This window comes from Ranitomeya imitator, chromosome 1 (assembly GCF_032444005.1).
Source record: "Ranitomeya imitator isolate aRanImi1 chromosome 1, aRanImi1.pri, whole genome shotgun sequence".
Classification (NCBI taxonomy): Eukaryota; Metazoa; Chordata; class Amphibia; order Anura; family Dendrobatidae; genus Ranitomeya; species Ranitomeya imitator.
In genome coordinates this window covers 928,241,866-928,261,734 of record NC_091282.1, presented here as the reverse complement: position 1 = coordinate 928,261,734, position 19,869 = coordinate 928,241,866, and the positions used below count along the sequence as shown (strand labels likewise).

The 19,869-nt window shown below is 50.0% G+C and overlaps 1 protein-coding gene and 1 long non-coding RNA gene across 3 annotated transcripts in view; one reads left to right on the top strand and one right to left on the bottom strand.

Moving 5' to 3' along the window:
- Positions 1–1,571, bottom strand: part of SMARCAD1 (SNF2 related chromatin remodeling ATPase with DExD box 1) — a 168,493-nt gene extending 166,922 nt beyond the window's left edge. The window contains exon 1 of one of the 2 annotated variants that reach the window (XM_069743577.1): positions 1,511–1,571. The gene's annotated coding sequence lies outside the window, so the exon portion shown is untranslated. The remainder of the gene's footprint in view (positions 1–1,510) is intronic. The other variant, XM_069743576.1, reaches the window with a different exon arrangement.
- Positions 1,572–8,210: 6,639 nt separating this feature from the next.
- LOC138658223 (uncharacterized) lies at positions 8,211–8,876 on the top strand. The gene is made up of 3 exons (XR_011317399.1): positions 8,211–8,257; positions 8,380–8,526; positions 8,841–8,876. It is a non-coding gene; the product is annotated as an uncharacterized lncRNA (long non-coding RNA).
- The last annotated feature ends 10,993 nt before the right edge of the window (positions 8,877–19,869 follow it).

Sequence of the window (19,869 nt, the reverse complement as noted above, 5' to 3'; positions counted from 1 at the left end):
AGAGTACTTTGTTGCACAATGGAAATATGAAACCATCAATCCCTATTGCTCACTCATGTCATCTAAAGGAAAGGTAAGAAAATCTGTCCGTTGTTTTGGATGCTATACAATATAAGCATCATCAATGGAATATCTGTGGAGATTTTAAAGTAATTGATCTGCTAATGGAAATGCAAGGTATTTTCACTAAATATTGTTGCTTCTTGTGTTTATGGGACAGTAGAAATACAGTAGAGCATTATGTTCATCGTGATTGGGGACAGAGAAACATCTATGCTCCAGGTAGAGAATGTTCAGTATAATCCTTTGTGGACAGTGCCGGTAATGTCGGTAAACCTCCGCAGAATTAATAGCGCTATATATCCAAGTAAAATAAATACTCCTAGCAGACTGTTCCACAATATGTACAGAAGTAATTATAACATAATTCACAGAGAAAAGGTACATTACAACATTGTTTAATATTTTTTCATAATTTGCAATTAAAAAGTCCATAATTTTGTACATATTGTGGAACAATCTCCCATAAGAAATATCTACTCATTTCTAATTACTTTGGCCTTGGTCACAGTCATGTTGAGGAATAACCTCCCTCGTATATAAGGTTTGCACATTCCCATATGGCAGCAGAAAACCACCCTGGAGTGGCCGCGTAGCCCGACGGCGGTGGCCGCGTAGCCGACTGTTAGTTCGGGTTTCACCTGCTTTTTCTAGGCGTCTAATCAATGTACGCAGTTTAGTAATGAGATTCTAACAAGGTTCCTATTAACACGAGTCGGTAATATTTTTTTAGGACTGATTGTGATTGTATATATTTTCAGTTCTGCAAAAAAATTCTATATTTGGAAATTGCGAAACATATTGTAAAGAGAACAGAATAATGAATAAAAGTCACATTCACTTGCTATACACATGAGGCTGTAGAACTACATTGCTCAATGCTGCCATCAATATTATAATGTACGGTGGGTGGGAGGAGAGACCACCCACCACAACAAAGGTTATTCCTATGGACCCCTCATCCGTACATAATGGTGTCAGCCGTCCTCCTGCACGGTCGGGTACATGCTTCTGGATAGTCAGTGATCAGGAGACAATCCCATGGGAGAACACTACGGTCAGCCACACATCTGGCTGCTAACAGAGAACAGTAGATTAGCTCCGGCTACAGAATGCCGGATGCAGGAGGAAATCATCATGGCCGATGCATGCGCTTCTAGTGACGTCATTAGCAGTACAGCTGGAATGGCTGCTCGCTGACACCTGCCAGACAATGGCCCCAGCCTAGGGCCGCTCATTCCACACGGTGTGGGGAACGGGCAGACACGCAGAGCCCCTCACAGCACACGGTGCGCGCGCACGTCCACACAAAGACACCGGCCGGCTTCTCCTCACACACACCCTGTGCCAGAAGCAGGCCGGCGGCTCCACACCGTGACCAGCGGCTCCCCCATTCCCCGGGGCGCTGCTCGTGTCTCAGCACGTCCAGCCCTCACTGCGCGCTCCTCACCTCTTCCTCCTCCGCTTCCCGCGGCTTCTTCACTCTCAGGGCTCCTGCCGGGCGCACGCTGATGACGACACCACGCAGGCCGGGAATAGCGGGACGCAGCGCTGACGTCGGCAGCAACGGTGTACGCGGCAACCTGTGACGTCACTGCGCTCAGCTCTGTGGTTACTATAGCAACCATAGAACGCCTGCGCATCCAGGTAGTAAGAAGTGTTCAATAAAGACGTGGAAAAGTGGCGGGAACAGCAGTACCACAGAACAGTGGGACTGAGCGCTATGGTGCAGCCGTAATGTATGCTGTTACTGACCATTTGTTGCCAGTGCCGTCACATAGTGATAGCTCACAGCCTCAGCAGTCCTGTCAGACACTGTGCACATACAGTGTTCCCGGGCCTGTCCACTACTGGACAACTCCATAGCGCCGCTCTTGTGTAACTGACCTGGACGCGGATGTCACAGCGCTCTGACGGAATATGTCAGCGGCGGCTGACCTCACAGTGTCCCATGACCACACACCGCAGGGATGGCGCTAGGCCGGGCCGGTTTTAGACAAAGTGGGGCCCTAGGCAAAAATTTAAAGTGGGGCCCTAAATGCTAACATTGTAAAATCACACAAACATTTAGTTTACAGTACATGAGCAGGATGCGGATACAGTTGGTGGAGGGGCCTGGAGCCAGTGCTCACACTGTGGCCCCCATATTTAGGGGCCTTATATCAGCCAACAGGTCTGCCACTATTAGCTGTATGCACGGGTGTTGCTAGGGTCAGAAAAGATTGGGGGCCCAAGACAAAGAGTTGCCCCCAACCCCCTCTTAATTTTTTTTAACTCTTCAGATAAGGCCAGTCTCACACGTCCAGATAATTCCGGTACCAGAAAAATCGGTACCGGAATTATCCGTGCCCGTGCGTTTATGTGGCACATCAGTGCGGCACACGTGTGCCGACTGGGTACCACACGGAGCGTGCAGGAGACAGCGCTAGAGATAAGCGCTGTCCCCTGCATCTGGTGCTGAAGCCACCATTCATATCTTCTCTCCAGCAGCGTTCGTTGGAGAGAAGATATGATAAATCCTTTTTTTTTTTTTCTCGTGTTTAAAATAAAGATCCCTGTCCCCACCCCCCTCCCACCCCCTGTGCGCCCGGCCGCTGTTACTAAAATACTCACCCGGCTCCCTTGCAGGGTCCTCTTCGCGCCGCACCTTCTCCTGTATGAGCGGTCACGTGGTGCCGCCCATTACAGTGATGAATATGCAGGTCCACCCCTATTGATTTCAATGTGTCTACGTGTGTCAGTGTCTCCGGTACGTGAGGAAACTGTCACCTCACGTACCGGAGCCACAGACGTGTGAAACCGGCCTAAGGGTGCTAACTCTGAGAACAGATAATGTAGTAGATGTCACCTGCAGTCCTATGTAACACCAGAGATAGCAGTGATAATTCTCTGAGTACAGATAATTTAGTATATATCACATGCAGTCCTACGTAACACCACAGATAGACATAGCATTTCAGAGTAAGACTATGCTCACATGCAGCATTTTTATCACTAGCCAAAACCTTTTCTATTAGCAGTAAAAATGTTGCGTTCAAAACACCTGTTTTCAGCTTGTTTTGTGGTGTTCTTCACACTTTCTTCAGCCTTTTTTTGGAGTGAGGATGCTTGCTTTGTCTACAGTATGTTTAAGACCGCATTCATACGATCAGTATTTCACATCAGTATGTGTAAGCCAAAACCAGGAGGGTGAGAAATACGGAAGTGGTGACGTGTTTCTCAGGGTATGTGCACACGCTGCGGATTTTGCTGTGGATCTGCAGCAGTTTTCCATGCGTTGTACAGCACCATGTAAAAGTATGGAAAACAAAATCCACCATACACATGCTGCGGAAAATACCACCCAGAAACGCTGCGCTGTATTTTCTGCAGCATGTCAATTCTTTGTGCGGATTCTGCAGCGCTTTACACCTGCTCCATAATCTGCAGGTGTAAAAACGCTGTTGAAAACCGCACAAAAACCGCGGTAATTCCGCCATAAATCTGCAGGTAAAACGCAGGGCGTCTTACCTGCAGATTTTTAGGAATCTGCGTGGAAAAATCCATGGCAGATTCCGCAACGTGTGCACATAGCCTCATTGTTCCATTGCTGTTTCTGCATTACAAATACTGAGCATGTGAACGAGACCTAATAGTTTAATTCACCAAAACCACTCAAAAAATTGCAGTGAAAAATGCTGTTGCAATATCTGCAGCTTTTTTATTCTTTCATTGCTTTCTACAGGTGAAAACACACTGAAAGAAGTGACACGCTACAGTTTAAATAGCGCTACAGTTCTGAAATCCAGTCAGAAAAAAACAAGCGCCTGCAGGAGATTTCAGAAATCTATGTTTTGCTGGCACTTTGAAAAGCAGCTTTTCGCCATGTTCATATGCAGAATTTTTGCAGCTTTTTCTTCTGCAAATAAGAAGTTTACAGGATTTTACAGCACAAGCAAAAACTGAGATTTTCAGAAAACTCCTGCACACCCTTTTATTTTCCCTTGACTGAACTTCACAACTGCAGCCTTTTTTAAATCTGCAGCGTGTCTCTTTCAGCAATTTTTTTCACCCATAGAAAGCAATGAAAAAGTTTAAAAAATGCTGCAAATGTCGCAACGTTGTTTTTCGCTGCGTTTTTTGTGAATAACACTAACTTTATTAAACATGTACTGTAGACAAAATGCAAACTGTAAAAAACAAACAGCAAAAGCTCTAAGGGTGTGTGTCCACAATCAGTAAAAGCTGCGGGGCAGCGTCCAACTCGCAGCGGCCAGATGACACAGTATAGTGGATGGGATTTCAAGAAACCCCATCTCTACTATGTGTGCACTATCACCTGCACCTCACCCGCAGAGACAGACATGCGGCGCGTCTCTCCAGACCTCAGCATGCCAATTTATCTGGTGTGGACGCGAGTCTCCGCAAGAGAAATCTCACCCCTGCAATGTATAGGACGTGGTGATTCCACACAGTTCAATGAACACATGCGGAATCACCTGTGTTCAAAACATGGCAGCACTTTGGACGCAGCACATGTCCACTGCGTCCAAGGTGCTGCCATTTCCGGATCCTCTGCACATACCCTAAAAAATAGGTGTTTTGAAAGCAGTGTTTTTACTGCCAAGAGAGCAGGCTTTGGCTGCAAAAAAATGCACCAAAAACCCTGATTCCTAATTACACCTGTACTATATATGTGTATAGTTTACCCTTATTGTTTCACGTGGGAATTCATTTATTTCTATATAATAAATACCCTGATTCAGCAGATAATATTCCTGCCTTGTGTCATCCAGACAGTAGTGACTGCAGGTCGCCCTGTCAGATTACAAGCAGTGACTGGTCAGAGCCTATGCTGATGGCTGCTGTATGTGACTGTGAAACCTGATCCTACAGCAAACAGCACAGAGCTCCAGGACCACATGAGTAAATCACTGCACTGAGGGAGTCTCAAGGGGGGTTTGGGAGAGACGCTCTGGGATTGGTGCTTCACTGCTGCACACCCTCTGGGCACTTCATACAGGGGTTGCAGATGCAGGGGGCCCCCTTTGTAGGTGGGGGCCCCAGGGGTCTGCCTGTGCCAAACGCCAGCCCTGGCGCTAGGCCGGGAGGTAAGTATGGATTTTTTTTGTAGCAGACAACACATTTAAAATTAAAGCTGTGACCTAGAACTGACACTAGAATCCATAGCTCCCAACCTCCCGGGGGCAGTCCCAGATCCAGAGAGCTCTCCCGGGGGCAGTCCCAGATCCAGAGAGCTCTCGCGGGTGGTCCCCCCAGATACAGAGAGCTCTCCCGGGCGGTCCTCCCAGATCCAGAGAGCTCTCCCGGGCGGTCCCCCCAGATCCAGAGAGCTCTCCCGGGCGGTCCTCCCAGATCCAGAGAGCTCTCCCGGGCGGTCTTCCCAGATCCAGAGAGCTCTCTCGGGCGGTCCCACCAGATCCAGAGAGCTCTCCCGGGCGGTCCCCCCAGATCCAGAGAGCTCTCCCCGGCGGTCCCCCCAGATCCAGAGAGCTCTCCCGGGTGGTCCCCCCAGATCCAGAGAGCTCTCCCGGGCGGTCCTCCCAGATCCAGAGAGCTCTCCCGGGCGGTCCCCCCAGATCCAGAGAGCTCTCCTGGGCGGTCCTCCCAGATCCAGAGAGCTCTCCCGGGCGGTCCCCCGCCCTGCCTTCATCAGCGGAGCGCTCACTCGCTGCTCAACGCTGAGTGTCCCCCGAGAAGGCAGAAGTGGTTTATCATCGCTATCTGTCTTCTCTCCTGGTGCTGAGGCTCCTGTAATGCCACATCCACACATCCCGTATTTGTAAGCCACAGGGTGATACAACAGAAGTGGTGATGTGTTTCTATTATACTTTTCCTCTGGTCTGCCTGTGCCAAACGCCGGCCCTGGCGCTAGGCCGGGAGGTAAGTATGGATTTTTTTTGTAGCAGACAACACATTTAAAATTAAAGCTGTGACCTAGAACTGACACTAGAATCCATAGCTCCCAACCTCCCGGGGGCAGTCCCAGATCCAGAGAGCTCTCCCGGGCGGTCCCCCCAGATACAGAGAGCTCTCCCGGGCGGTCCTCCCAGATCCAGAGAGCTCTCCCGGGCGGTCCCCCCAGATCCAGAGAGCTCTCCCGGGCGGTCCTCCCAGATCCAGAGAGCTCTCCCGGGCGGTCGCCCTGCCTCCATCAGCGGAGCGCTCACTCGCTGCTCAACGCTGAGTGTCCCCCGAGAAGGCAGAAGTGGTTTGTCATCGCTATCTGTCTTCTCTCCTGGTGCTGAGGCTCCTGTAATGCCACATCCACACATCCCGTATTTGTAAGCCACAGGGTGATACAACAGAAGTGGTGATGTGTTTCTATTATACTTTTCCTCTCATTGTTCCTCTCCTGGTTTTGACTTACAAATTCTGAGGTAAAATACTGACCAAATTCTGAACGAGTGAACATGGCCTTCCAGTGGTCATCACATGATCGCTGGGACGCTGCCTGACACACAGCTGCTGGTTCCTAGCTCTGCCAGTGTCATCTCTAGATGTTTTCCCTGTGGCTGAGGCTCCTAGAGATGCCTGCACGGTCACTCAGTGGTTGGTTAACAATAAACGCATCTATTTCTCTTAGCACATACAGTATCTATATAAAAACAAAATAATCTAACATAATCAATATTTCTTTTTATATGTTAAGAGAATCTGTAAGTTTTGATAACGCTATTAACCTGCAGGTATAGGGTTAATCTGGAGGTTTTGCACACGTAGGAAATGTGGTGCAGAATTTTCTGCACTAAATCTGCATCTGCAGATTTGATGCAGTTTCTGTGCAGTTTCTGTGCAGTTTCTATGCAGTTTCTGCGCAGTTTCTGTGCAGTTTCTATGCAGATTCTATGCAGTTTCTGTGCAGTTTCTGTGCAGTTTCTGTGCAGTACAATGTAAATCAATGTGAAAAGAAAAAAGCTGTGCACATGGTGCAGAAAAATCTGCGCAGAAACGCTGCAGAACTGCACAAAAGAAGCGACGTGCACTTCTTTGAAATCTGCAGCGTTTCTGCGCAGATTTTTCTGCATCATGTGCACAGCTTTTTTCTTTTCACATTGATTTACATTGTACTGTAAATCACAGTGCAGTTCTGCAGCGTTTCTGCAGCAGAAAAATCTGCTGCAGTTCTGCACCAATTCTGCACTAAATCTGCATCGTGTGCACATACCCTAATAGTTCTATGAATTCACCCTGCTCCCTCACTAAACGCACTTCTCCCTGGAGAAAATGAACGTTATTCCAGAATCTTTCGACGTTAAGTCATGCAGCACAACTGCAGTAAGGGTATGTGCACACGTCAGGATTTTGTGCAGAATTTTCCTGAGGAGAAATTGGCACCACTCCCAGGAAATCCGCATGCTTTTTTTGTGCGTTTTTTGTGCGTTTTTTTATGCGTTTTTTACATGCGTTTTTTACATGCGTTTTTTGTGCGGTTTTTTTGCGTTTTTTACAGCAGATAAAGTTGGTTGAAAAAAAAAAAAACCATGAGGTCATTTCCTGGTCCAACCCCTCTTCACCATTTTGCTTCCTTGTTGAATTCAAGATGCCGCACCATCGTCTAACTCCAGAACAGAACTGCCTACTATTGCATATGGCACTGCTTTTGCTGCACCACTACAGCGAGCTGGTAAGAAAATGTCATTAGATGTGAACACTTTGCGTATTAGGCTGGGTTCACAATGTGTGCAGCAGCCCGTTCAACACATACGTTCACGGTCTGCTGCAACGCAAGTGCTGACTTTGGCACATCACTAGCGCAGATGGAGCATCTGCTAGCTCCATCTGCGCTAGCAGTGACAGACCCGGAAACGCTGCAGTCAGAGTCTCGAGGTCCGACTGTCATTCAAATAACGGCACATGGCTAGTGATGTCAGACATAGGAGTCAATGGCGGTGCTAGCGGACTACGTTTCACAGCGTTATGCAGCGGTGTTACGAAGTCCGTCAAAACGGACTGGGGGAACGCAATGTGAACCCAGCCTTAGGCTGCGGAGATGCCGAGTTTATGACGTTGCGGATTGCCAGCTGTATTACATGTGTTGTACAGTTCCATGTAATAACACATACTTTATTCTCCCATAGGAGCAATCTCGGAGAAGAAGGGATAGCAGACGCCAAAAAAGGATGTGGGTTCATCCCATCATTCATGAACGGGAGGAAAAGAGACACTTCCATGTTCTTTATCGTGATTTAAGGAGGTAAGATATAGTGAGAAATGGTATATTGACAGGTGTGTTTCTTTGTACCTTTTTTTTTATATATACAACATACATTATGTGTGTGTTTAAAATTAAAGTTTTATGTTCCTTTTTATTTTCAGCTTTCCAGATAAATTTTCTCAGTTTTGCCGTCTTTCCATTGAGGCATTTGATCGTCTTCTAATTCTTCTTGGTCCACACCTCGCTTACGAAGATACGGTCATGCGAAGAGCGATCTCTGCAGAAGAAAGGCTGCTCATCACCTTGCGGTAAGGCCTTGCTGCTAGTGCCCCCCTAAATGCTGCCACAAATGCTGCCAGTTTAATCCATAATGCTGCCGCTATGCTGCGAGTGCCCCCATAATGCTGCCAGTTTCCCTCATAATGCTACCGCAATGCTGCGAGTGCACCCTGTTTCCCTCATAATGCTGCCCCAATGCTGCGAGTGCACCCTGTTTCCCTCATAATGCTGCCCCAATGCTGCCTGTGTCCCCATAACGCTAGTGGCCATGATGTGGATGTTTTATCTTGCAACACAATTTGTGTTCGTAGGTTTTCTAAATTATTTTTTTTCCTTTCTTCAGGTTTTTAGCCACAGGAGAGAGCTACACATCCCTGCACCTGTACCGTCATCTGGCAGAAGTTGCAGCCCATCGTGATGCTTTGCCCAACCGAGGAGTCTTGGCTGCAGGTTGCAGCAGGCTTTCAAACTGTGGCCATTTTCCCCAACTGCGTAGGTGCTGTTGAGGGCAAACATGTTAGAGTGCTGAAGCCACCAAGATCAGGATCACGCTTCTTTAATTATAAGAAGTATTTTTCGGTGGTCTTGATGGCGGTGGCTGACGCACATTACAAGTTTGTTGCCATCGACGTCGGTGCTTATGGCAGTTCTGGGGACTCTCGGGTGCTGCAATCATCACAGATTGGACTTCAAATTCTTCGAGATGGTGGCACGCTCCCAGCCCCAAGACCTTTGCCGGGTTCCACACATCCAGTACCCTTTGTGATGGTATCGGATGAGGCATTTCTCTTGAAGCCCCACCTGCTGCGCCCATACCCACGAAGAGCACTGGATGACCGGCGTAGGATTTTTAATTATAGGCTGAGCCGTGCACGAAGATATGTGGAATGTACCTTCGGGATCATGTGTAGTCGGTGGAGGATCTTTCACACTGCCATCCAGTTAGATCCGGAGACCGTGGACACTGTGATAAAGGCATGCTGTGTGTTCCACAACTATCCTCGGGAATACAGCACTGAGGTAGTTGAGGAGCCACAGGTGTCAGAATTAGATGCAGTGGACAACTTTGGTCAAGGAAGGCAATGTAACACGGGTGTGCGTGTGAGAGAAACCTTTGCAGACTACTTCATGAGTCCTGAAGGTGCCGTGCACTGGCAATACTCTTGTGCCGGTGTTGAGCAGCCTGAACTGCAGAGAAGATCTGATGCCTAAACAGAATCAAGGCCCAAGACTGGACGTGAGATATAACAGCAGAGAACATATGACGGCTGAACCCTATCCACTAATGAACCAGTCTGTACGGCACAGATGCTAACACCTGTGAAAATGTGAGGCGTAATCCCTATCTACCGTTGCCAAATCCCTATCTACCAAGGCCCCTTTTTAAATAATCAAATTGTAAGAAAAGAATTGTTAATAAATACAAAATATTATTTAAACAATAATCGTTTCCATGTTGTTATTGTTTACCGTTGCTTAAATCAGATCCCATTTCCGATCTTCATATTTTTATGATAATAAGAAATCTGAGTAGTTAAAATAAATTTTTTTTTAATAAAGTAAAATAAAAATTAATTACATTAAAGAAACTTTTTTTAATATATATGAACTGACATTTTATAACAAAACTTAAAGGGAACCTGTCACCCCAAAAATCACGGGTGAGGTAAGGCCACCGGCATCAGGGGCTTATCTACAGCATTCTGTAATGCTGTAGATAAGCCCCTGATGTTACCTGAAAAAGGAGAAAAAGACATTATATTATACTCACCCAGGGGCGGTCCCGCTGCTGGTCTGGTCGGATGGGCGTCTCCGGTCCGCTGCGGCGCCTCCTATCTTCTTTCCATGATGTCCTCTTCTGATCTTCAGCCACGGCTCTAGCACAGGCGTACTTTGCTCTGCCCTGTTGAGGGCAGACAAAGTACTGCAGTGCGCAGGCGCCGGGCCTCTGACCTTTCCGGCGCCTGCGCACTGCAGTACTATCCTCTTCCCTCAAGAGGGCAGAGCAAAGTACGCCTGCGCCGGAGCCGTGGCTGAAGATCAGAAGAGGACGTCATGGAAAGAAGATAGAAGGCGCCGCAGCGGACCAGAGACGCCAATCTGACCTGACCAGCAGCGAGACCGCCCGTGGGTGAGTATAATATAACGTCTTTTTCAGATAACATCGGGGGCTTATCTACAGCATTACAGAATGCTGTAGATAAGCCCCTGATGCCGGTGGGCTTACCTCACCCGCGATTTTCGGGGTGACAGGTTCCCTTTAAATAACTTTCTAAGATTTTGTCATGAACTCAACGGTTTAACATTCTCTTCACTCCCGTCTCTACTCAAAAAGGATGAGAAATCAAATCTCAAAATTGATGATATTCCGGTTGGTAGCCCATATCATTAAATAAGTCTGGTTGGGAGTAGACACTGCTATTGGGCATACTGGAACGATGGCCAGTTGCACTAGGTACAGGTGTATGGCCACTGTACGCATCTACATGGTTGGCCCTGTATGTTGCCGCCTGTCCATAACGCTGCGATGCAGCAGCTGGTGGTGGTGGTGGTGGTGGAGGCATAATGGGGTTGCTGAAAATGTTGAAAATATCCGTCATAACTAGTGTTGAGCATTCCGATACCGCAAGTATCGGGTATCGGCCGATATTTGCGGTATCGGAATTCCGATACCGAATTCCGATACTTCCCGCGTATCGGATACCGGAATCGGAAGTTCCCAGAATTCAAACTGAACGCAGCAGCCAATGAGGAATGATTGGAAGTGTGGGCACATCCTGTTTAGCATGGTGGGCATGTAAGTACTGGCAAGGCTTGGATTGGCTGCTGAAATGATGTCACTCTGCACTATAAAAAACGCTGCCGCCATTTTGCGCTCACTCTGCTGTGATTTCAGTTAGGGACAGGACGCTGTGTTCTAACTGAGGGCCAGTCGAGCTGGCTAATTGCTTTATTTTCCTTTCCAAAGGCTAATTTAGCAAAACGCTGTGTGTTCTTCACTGTTCACCTTGCTCTTGCCTTGCAGCGCTGTTTTAACAGCGTTCTGCAAGGTCTCTGTGTGTGTGTGTGTGTGCAGCTCACACTGTAGTCTGTGTGCAGCCATATACCCGGTTGTATTCAGCTCAGGGGGGGTTCACACTGCCTCACACAGTTGTCCTTTTTTGCTCTTAGTGCAGCCTGCTGCACATTTTTTCTCAAATTTCCTATTAGTGTTTTTCCACCAGTCTCCAGCTCTATTGTGGAAAAACACTACATAGGATAACCTAGAGGGGGGTTTTTGGGCCTTGCAGCGCCGTTTACGGCTGTCTGCACGGTCTCCGTGTGAGCCCAGCTCGCCCTGTAGTCTGTGTGCAGCCATAGCCGGTTGGATTCAGCTCAGGGTTCGTTACTGGCTCATACCTTGAGAAAAATTTTACTTTTTTTCAAATAGTGCAGCCTGTTTAAAATTTGGAAAAAAAAAATTCCTATTAGTGTCTTTCCACTCGTATCCAGCTAAATAGTGGAAAAACACTATATAGGATAACCTAGAGGAGGGTTTTTTGGCCTTGCAGCGCCGTTTACGGCTGTCTGCACGGTCTCTGTGTGAGCGCAGCTCGCCCTGTAGTCTGTGTGCAGCCATAGCCGGTTGGATTCAGCTCAGGGTGCGTTACTGCCTCATACCTTGAAAAACAATTTCCTTTTTTTCAAATAGTGCAGCCAGTTTAAAATTTGAAAAAAAAAAAATCCTATTAGTGTCTTTCCACTCGTATCCAGCTAAATAGTGGAAAAACACTATATAGGATAACCGAGAGGAGGGTTTTTTGGCCTTGCAGCGCCGTTTACGGCTGTCTACACGGTCTCCGTGTGATTTAAACTAGCTCTGTAGCCCGATCTGCACCAAAAAAAAAGTTAAGTTCACCAAACACAACTTAACACTTGTGTAGGCCACATTTGAAAAATAATAAAGTTTAGTCCACAATTTACAACATTAGTGTTTCTTACACCTGTTAGGAGGAGCATTTCAGGAATAAGCACACTAAGGCCTTAGTACTTTTCTGCTTATCTTTATCTGTCAACCAAGATGAAGAGGGCAGGGAGTAAGGCACGTGGGCGTGGGCGCGGAGCAGGGAGAGGAGCAGGGAGAGGACGTGGTGATTCTGTGCCTGCTGCGGGCGCCGGTGACTCGTCGTCACTCAGTTTCAGCAGGGAACAGTCCTTCATGCGCAGCTTTGTCGGAGAGCGCCGTGCACCGCTGCTGCGTGAAGACCAAATTGAAGCCGTTGTCGGGTGGATGGCAGCTAACGCCTCGGCATCGACTTCAGTTAGTGCCACATCCTCTCAGGCACAGAGCACTGGAGAGCAGCCATCTGTCTCTTCACCACCTGCCAAATTGGCCAGGCAGTCAGAGAGCCCAGGACAGGAGCCGTCTCTACTTCTGTTCTCTGAATCTCTTGGCTTGGAAACAGGGGGCCAGCCAAGCAGCATTGGAGAAATGGAAGAAGAGGCAGTGTGCAGTGATGTCCAAAAGCTTTATCTCTCTGACTCTGAAGAGGCAGGTGGGCCAGTGCCTCCGGTGACCACAGCGCAGTACGCATCTGATGATGAAACTCAGGTGCCGCTTTCTGATGCGTACTGTGCTGCCGAGACTACCCAGGAGGAGCAATTGGTGGCAGATGGTAGTGGAGATGATGAGGTCCTTGACCCATCGTGGCGTGAGGAACAGGAAGGTGGTGGGAGCAGCTCTGAGGAAGAGCTTCCCCTTACGGGCCAAAGAGGGAGAGGGAGGGGGAAGACTGCGGAGCCTGTAGCCTCCACTTTGGCACCCGTTAGGAGCCTGTCTCTTTCCAAAGCCAAAAAGGGCGCTCCCAAGACTTGCAGTGCCTGGTCCTTTTTTGACACAGTTGCAGATGACATTTGTTTTGTCAAATGCAAGCTGTGTCATCAGAAAGTAAAAAGAGGTAAAAGTGTCAGCAACCTCAATACCACAAATATGTGGAAACATGTGCGGAACAGGCACGCGGTGGAGTTACAGAAACACAGTGAAGACGTAGGCCAACCAACAGCGGCAGCTACCACCTCTTCATCTCGTGTTGCCTCTTCCTCCACTGTTGTCCAGAGACCTAGTGTAATTCCACCCACAGCACCACCTTCCCAGTCATCCTCACACTCCCAGTCTACTCTACAGCCATCGGTAGTCCAGGCATGGGAGAAAAGGCGGGCATTCTCGGCCAACCACCCCCGAGCACAGGCTCTGAATGCAGGCATTGCCAAACTGTTGTCCCTGGAAATGCTCTCGTTCAGGCTGGTGGAGACTGACAGCTTCCGTGACTTGATGGCATTGGCAGTCCCACAGTACAAGGTGCCCAGCCGCTTTTACTTCAGCAGGCAGGCTGTCCCTGCCCTGCACAGGCATGTTGAGGCAAACATAAAACATGCGCTACTGAACGCCGTCAGTAGCAAGGTCCACCTCACCACCGATGCGTGGACCAGTCAGCATGGACAGGGGCGATATGTTTCCCTCACTGCCCATTGGGTTAATGTTGTTGAGCCAGGTACAGATCGTGCGAGTGGCGCAGGACGTGTCCTGCCCACTCCAAGGATTGCAGGAATCCAGTCTGTACGCGTCGACTCCTCCTCTTACACCAGTTCCTCTGATTCCTCTCTGCAGGATCCGTCACAGTCCACCTCCACATGGACCCGTGAACGTTTACCTATGACCGACATGAGCACAGCCGTGGCCAAACGTCAGCAGGCCGTCTTGAAACTAGTTTCATTGGGGCATCGAAGCCACACAGCGCAGGAGCTCTGGAATGCCATCAAGCAGGAGAGCGATGTGTGGTTACTGCCAGCGAATCTCCAGCCAGGCATGGTAGTGTGTGACAATGGCCGAAATCTGGTGGCAGCTTTGGCCCTTGGCAACCTCACTCACATCCCATGTCTGGCACATGTGCTCAATTTGGTTGTGCAGAGTTTTCTGAGGGACTATCCGGATCTTGATGCCCTGCTGCACAAGGTCCGCCTAGAGTGTGCTCACTTGCGGCGTTCCAGCTTGGCCAGATCCCGCATTGCTGCTCTGCAGTGCCGATTCCGCCTTCCGTAACACCGCATCATATGTGACCTACCTACCCGGTGGAATTCCACGTTACATATGTTGGAGCGGTTGTGTGAGCAGCAGCAAGCAGTTATGGAGTACCAGCTGCATCAGGCGCAAAGAAGTCGCAGTCAGCGCCGATCAGACTTCACAACCACAGAGTGGGCCACTATGAAGGACGTCTGCCAGGTTTTGCGTCCTTTTGATTATTCCACGCGGATGGCAAGTGCAGATGATGCACTAGTCAGCATGACTGTCCCCCTTATCTGCCTGCTTCAGCAAACTTTGCAAGGGTTAAGGGATGATGTGGTGGAAGAGGTGGAGGATGAGGAGTCACCTTTTCCATCAGCTTCTGGAGAGTCAGCGCCACGTGGTTCCTCACAAAGGGGTACGCAGGGGCCAATTTGTGAGGAGGATGAGGAGGAGTCAATGGACGAGGAAGAGCTCCGTCCAGAGGAGGGAGCGACACAATTGTCCAGTGGTCAGTGTGTACAGCGAGGGTGGGGTGATGACGAGCGGGCAGAGATCATGTCTCAAGCAGGGGACAGCGTTTCTGGGCCAGTTGGCACTCTGCAGCACATGGTGGATTTCATGCTGCAGTGCCTGAGAAACGACCGCCGCATCGACCACATTCTCAACATGCCTGATTATTGGGTGTTCACCCTCCTCGATCCTCGCTACCGGGACAACGTCCAAAACCTCATCCCTGCGTTGACCCAGGAGCGTAAATTGCGGGAGTACCACGGCACACTGGTGAATTCCATCATCTTCTCCTGTCCAACTGAGAGGAGTGCTGCTAGTGCTTTACAAAGCAGCTCAGTGCGTCGAGGCAGTGGGGGAGGCTCTGCCCAAAGAGGGAGCAGAAGCAGTGCCTCTGCCCAAGGCAAGCCCAGTATGGCACAACTCTGGCACACTTTTGTGTGCCCGCCCCAAATGTCTACACCATCACCGGCGGCTCCAGTCAGCAGGAGGCAACGGTTCCGTCAGATGGTGACAGACTACATGGCTTGCCCTCTTACTGTACTCCCAGACGGCTCTTCCCCGTTCAAGTTTTGGGTCTCTAAGCTGGATACATGGCCAGAGCTAAGCCAGTATGCATTGGAGGTGCTGGCTTGCCCTGCGGCTAGTGTCTTATCGGAATGTGTCTTTAGTACCGCAGGTGGTGTACTAACAGACCGTCGCATGCGACTATCCTCCGATAACGTTGACCGGCTTACTTTCCTGAAAATGCACCAGGCCTGGATCTCGCAGGAATTTGCCACTCCTCTGCCTGATTAAGTAATTGGGTGTCATCCAGGTCTCCTGCTGTGTTCATCTTTCTACCACCTGAACTGCTATTCCTGGGCTCCAACACCGCCAGTTGCGGCTCAGAAGTGCAGGCTGCACAGTAAAAACATACGACCCAGTGTTATTGGGTTTCAGTAACGTCAGCTGATCCCCAGCTGTGTAGCCGGCAATGTGTCCTGCGACCGCCATGCTGGCACAACAACCTAAATGTAAGGGAACCTGTCCCCCCCCCCCCCCCGTCGTTTGTTACTGAAAGAGCCATCTTGTGCAGCAGTAATGCTGCACAAGGAAAAGGTAGCTCTTTTTTTTTAGCTCTTTGCACACGCAGAACTTAACACTTATAAAATGTGTTCACTGATACCGTTATACCGTCCCGGAGCTGGGACTTTCCTTCGTAATGTGACGCAGCACAGCCGTCATTCCTACCCCCTTGGTGCCATGCGCTGCCTCCTCAGCGTTGTTTTAAGCTGTCACGGAGCCTGCGCTGTTCTGTTATCCCTTGGGCATGCCCTATTTGCGCTGCCTGTCTTCTGACATAATTTGGTGTCAGGCTGGCTGCGCCTGTGCGGCCGCGCTGCCCGAGATCCCGCCTCGCAGTGTCTTCTGATTGAGTCACACTGCGGGCCTGGGATCCATGGGCATGCGCAGTGCATATCTTCCCCTCGGGCTCTCGCTCATTTCCCTCCGCCTTCTTTAGACTGTGCGCCGTCAGCTGATCCCTAGCATGCCACGGCCGTGACACCGCACAGTCTGAAGAAGAGGGAAGGAGGGGAGTGAGAGTCGAGGTTATGCACTGTGCATGCCCATGGTTCCAAGGCCCGCAGTGGGATTACGTTAGACGAGACTGCGAGGTGGGATCTGGAGCAGCGTGGACGCACAGGCACTGACAGCCTGACACCAAATTATGTCAGAAGACAGGCAGCGCTAATTGGGCATGGCCAAGGGCTAACAGAACAGCGCAGGCTCCGTGACAGCTTAAAACAACGCTGAGGAGGCAGCGCACGGCATCAAGGGGATAGGAATGACAGCTGTGCTGTGTCCCATTACGAAGGAAATTCGCACCTCCGGAACGGTTTAACGGTATAAAGGGACACATTTTTAGTGTTTACTTCGGTGTTTGCAAGGAGCATAATTAAAAGAGCAACCTTTTCCTTTTGCATCCTTAGTGCTGCACAAGATGGCTCTTTCAGCTACAAACGTCTTGGGGGGGGTTAAAGGTTTCCTTTCAACTTGCTCCAATCAGGCTTCGGCCTACACTCTGTTCCTCTGCTCCTCCTGCTGTCCCTGGGCTCTAACACCGCCAGTTGGTGCCTGGAAGTGCTGTGTGCACAGTCAACAGTCGCTCCTCTGTTATTGGGGTTCAGTAACGTCAGCTGATCCCCAGCTGTGTGTGCGGCAATACCTCCAATCTGCTCCTCCTGCTGTCCCTGGGCTCTAACACCGCCAGTTGGTGCCTGGAAGTGCTGTGTGCACAGTCAACAGTCGCTCCTCTGTTATTGGGGTTCAGTAACGTCAGCTGATCCCCAGCTGTGTATCCGGCAACGTGTCATGCGACCGCCACGCTGGCACAACTAAAATGTAAGGGGACCTGTCCACCCCCCCCCCCCCTAGGCGTTTGTTACTGAAACAGCCACCATGTGCAGCACTAATACTGCACAAGGGAAAGGTCGCTCTTGAAATTATGCTCCTTGCAAACGCTGAACTACACACTCATGTAATGTGTCCCCTCACACCGTCCAACCGTCCCGGAGGTGGGACTTTCCTTTGTAATGTGACGCAGCAAAGCCGTCATTGCTACCCCCTTGGCACCGTGCGCTGCCTCCTTAGCGTTGTTTGATTCCGTCATGGACCCTGCGCTGTTATGTTATCCCTTGGCCATGCACAGTTTGCGCTGCCCGTCCTCTGACATCATTTGTTGTCGTCCTGGCTGCGCCTGTGCGTCCACGCTGCCCGAAATCACACCTCGCAGTGTCGTCTAATGTGATCCCACAGTGGGCCTGGTATCCATGGCCATGCGCAGTGCATATACTAGCCTCTCACTCCCCTTCTTCACGCTTCTTCAGACTAGGCGGCGTCAGCTGATCCCTAATAGCATGCCACGGCCGTGACGCCGCACAGTCTGAAGAAGCAGGAAGGAGGTGAGTGAGAGGCGATGATATGCACTGCGCATGCCCATGGATCCCTGGCCCGCAGTGGGACTACATTAGATGACACTGCAAGGTTGGATCTCGGGCAGCTTGGACGCACAGGCACTGCCAGCCTGACACCTACATGATGTCAGAAGACGGGCACCGCTAACTGTGCATGGCCAAGGGATAACATTACAGCGCGGGCTCCGTGACAGAACCAAACAACATTGAGGAGGTGGCGCCCGGCACCAAGGGGGTTGGAATGACGGCTGTGCTGTGTCACATTACAAAGGAAAGTCCCACTTCCGGGATGGTTTGACGGTGTGAGGGGACACATTATATGAGTGTGTACTTCAGCGTTTGCAAGGAGCATAATTTTCGGAGCCACCATTTTCCATGTGCAGTATTACTGCTGTACAAGATGGCTCTTTCAGCAACAAATGCCTGGGGGGGGGGATTAAAGGTTCCCTTTCAACTTGCTCCACTGCAGGCTCCGGCCTACACTCTGCTCCTCTTTGATTCCCTGGGTTTCAACACTGTCAGTTGCCACCTGGAAGTGTTGTCTACACAGAAAAAACACTAGGTGATGTGTCAGTGGGGTTCAGCACCGCCAGCTGTTCCCCTGCTGTGTAGTCGGCAATGTGTCCAGCACAAGCCACGCTGGCACAACAGAACAAAAGCTGCCACCAGTGCAGGCTTCGGCCTACACTCTGCTCCTCTCCTCCTCCTGCTGACCCTGGGCTCAAACACCGCCAGTTTCTGCCCAGAAGTGCTAGCTGCACAGAGAAAAACACCAGCCAATGTGTTAGTGGGGTTCAGCACCGCCAGCTGTTCCCCCGCTGTGTAGCCGGCATCGTGTCCAGCACAAGCCACGCTGGCACAACTGACCAAAAGCTGCCACCAGTGCAGGCTTCGGCCTACACATTGCTCCTCTCCTCCTCCTGCTGACCCTGGGCTCTAACACCGCCAGTTTTTGCCCGGACATGCGAGCTGCACAGAGAAAAACACCAGTCAATGTGTCAGTGGGGTTCAGCACCGCCAGCTGTTCCCCTGCTGTGTAGCTTGCAACGTGACCTGCAAACGCCACGCAGGCACATGAACTGAAATTGAAGGGAGCCTGCCCCCCACCCCCAGGTGTTTCTATGTAAAACAGCCACCTTGTACAGCAGTACTGCTGCATTTGTACAAGGTGGCTGACTTTTTCTCCTTGCCCACGTGGAACTCAACACGTACAAAATGTGTCTCATTGAGACCATTCCACTGTCCCTGAGGTGTGACTTTCCTTTCTAATGATACGCAGCACCACCCTTGTTAGCGCTGCCCGTCTTTTGACATCATTGGTTAGCTGGCTGCGCCTGTGCGTCTGCCCTGCTCGAAACAACGCCCCTCGGTGTCTTATTTTTTTGAACAGCGAGGGTGTGATTGATGGGCATGTGCAGTGCATATGTTTGCCTGTGTTCACTCATCTCCTTCCGCCTTCTTCAGACTGGGTGTCCTCATGGCCGCGGCAGGCGATAAGGGATCAGATGAGGCCGCCCAGTCTGAAACAGGTGTAAGGACATGTGTGAGCGTCAAACATATTTACTGAACAAGGCCACGAATCCCAGCCACGCAGTGTGATTTTTTGAAAACACACTGTGTGTCTGGGATTCATGTCCATCGCTAACCGTAACGGCCGACATTAAATGAGGTCAGAAGACAGGAAGCGCTCACAGCGCATGGCCAAGGGATCCCAATAGCGCAGACTCCTGTACAGCAAATAACAACGCTCAGGAATCTGCGCACAGCAGCTAGGTGTAAATTTTGACACCTGTGCTGCATCTCCTTAAAAAGACTAGTAGTCACGCCTCCACTACTGTTTGACAGTATAATGGGCTAAATAGTGT